Raw genomic sequence first — 2,178 nt, forward strand, 5'->3', positions numbered from 1 at the left:
TTAAACATACAGAGAGCATGACTAATACAGGAGAAATTGCAGTATTCTAGGTCCAACGTAAGTAAAAAGGGCTGCTGGATAATAGAATATTGATTGGGTAATTTCCTTCAGAGCCATCAGTTTCCACACATAACTGGACCACCTCCGTAACCTCACATCTTCCAAGTCATGAGACTCCATCTGCTCAGCCCCGAGCTCCCTGACCCCCACCACACACAGTTGGGTAGAAAATATGTTTTCCAAACTGTGCAGGGCATGAAATGCAAAAGCAATTCCCTGTGGATCCAATTCTTTCATCTAGACAATGGTGTGTCTTTGAATATTTTACTGACCTGTAGGTGGTCAGCTTTTTACCTACAAGTTTTAACTTTTTCTTCTACCCAGCATCTAGCATCCAGCAGCTCCCTTGAGCTTTAGCTTCCACCATCACTTAAGATGTTTTTTCTAATAATGCTTAGCCCACTTTTATAGAATGTCACTAGTTTTGCTTTGCTGACATTTTCTACAGAATTCTTTTCATTTTTCATTTTGCTGCCAAAATGCCAACATGCAAATATTCTATGAATTTGCCAACTTGTCTCTGAATGGACACACACAAAATCGTGTATGACAAAGGCTAGAACCAGGGATGATTAATGATACTGAATACATTGCCGGTTCTTCCTGCACAGAATTCAGTCTGTGCTTACCTTTCACAGTTCAGTATGTTACGAGGTCTCAAAACAATGCTCTAATTATTTTAAAATAAATAAACAGTGGTACAGCAATACTAGAGAAAGATGTTTTCCTCATCTAAATTTAGAACTGTGATGCACAGTATTTTCCTAAAATTTGGTCTCATCTCCAATCACAGAAGGCAATATTTAGCCTGCACACAGTGAATATATATTATAGCTTTATTTAGCACGTCTATGAAATGAGCCTTCACTGTTCATATTTGGAGAAAATTGAAGAGAGGAGCTGCCTCGGGGTTTGCAGTGATTTAGTGGGCTCTCTGTTCTTGATATTCTTGATATTCTAGGGGATATTCTTGATATTCTGGGGACACTCACAGGACTCAAAAGGATAGTGCTTGCTAGAGTTTAAATCAGAGTCTGTTTTTCCTTTATGTGTTGTCGGGTTTTGAGCTGCCACGGGGAACTTACAAACACAGCCAAGGAAATCTTCCACTTTTTAAAATTAGAAAGCTCTGACAAGCTTCCTGTTGAATTGTACTCCACTACCTTTAGAAAAATAAAATTTTATCCATGAATTTCTTTGTAATTATAGGTAACCTTTTTGAAAATAGAACTTGGCTCCTATTTTATATACATAATAGGAAAGGACAAGTGAGGCTCTTTGGCATAAGTTTAAACTGAACTCCTCCTCCTCTTTCAGAAAAACTATTGCAGTGAGGTTCGGTTCGGGAGTGCGTCACTGACAAACATCCTCACAGTGCACCTGGGGGGTAAGGGCCACAAAGATGTCCTTTTCTTTGTACATTACTAAAATCTGAAGTAGGGGCAGGGAAGGTTAGTAGGGAGCTGCTGGAACAATAGCTACACAATGGCTGGGTGATAACTGCATCCTGAATACACCATGAAAAGAATGAAGTTATGCCACCCACAGTGAGTGACGGGTGGTCTGGATATACAGATTTGGAAATGACAGAATGAAATAAGCCTAAAGGATGTACTCATACAGGTATTTGAGAAATGATTTTGTCATAATTTACCTTGCTTCAGATAAATAAGTAAAAGTCATACTAAATATATTTTGAATTATAATCTATCATTTGGCATCAATGAATAAGAGCTACTGCCTGGACTCAAAAAAATGTTTTAATTCCTAGGGTCCATGTAACTTGGTTTTCCTAAGCAAAATCAAGTTGTTGAGTAAGCAGTTATTCAACCCCTGATTTTCTGAGAGATTTAGGAATAAAGGAGCCAGTAAAGGGTCCAGAGGCACCACAAAGAGAGCGAGTCTTGGCTCTTGGGGGGTGGGCTGCTCCCAGTGACAGGATTTATTCTTCTGGTGGGTGAAGATCCAAGACCCAAGACTATCGCTTTTATTTTTCCCATCCTTGCCTTATGGGGCTTTGCCCTGAGTCTGAGGTAGGGAGGGGAAACAGCACATCCATCTGTCATGTCCATCCTGAAGGGGATGTTACCCTGGGACCAGGGGTAGAAGCTAAAAGGT

Source organism: Phyllostomus discolor, chromosome 3, assembly GCF_004126475.2.
Source record: "Phyllostomus discolor isolate MPI-MPIP mPhyDis1 chromosome 3, mPhyDis1.pri.v3, whole genome shotgun sequence".
In the NCBI taxonomy this organism is placed as follows: domain Eukaryota; kingdom Metazoa; phylum Chordata; class Mammalia; order Chiroptera; family Phyllostomidae; genus Phyllostomus; species Phyllostomus discolor.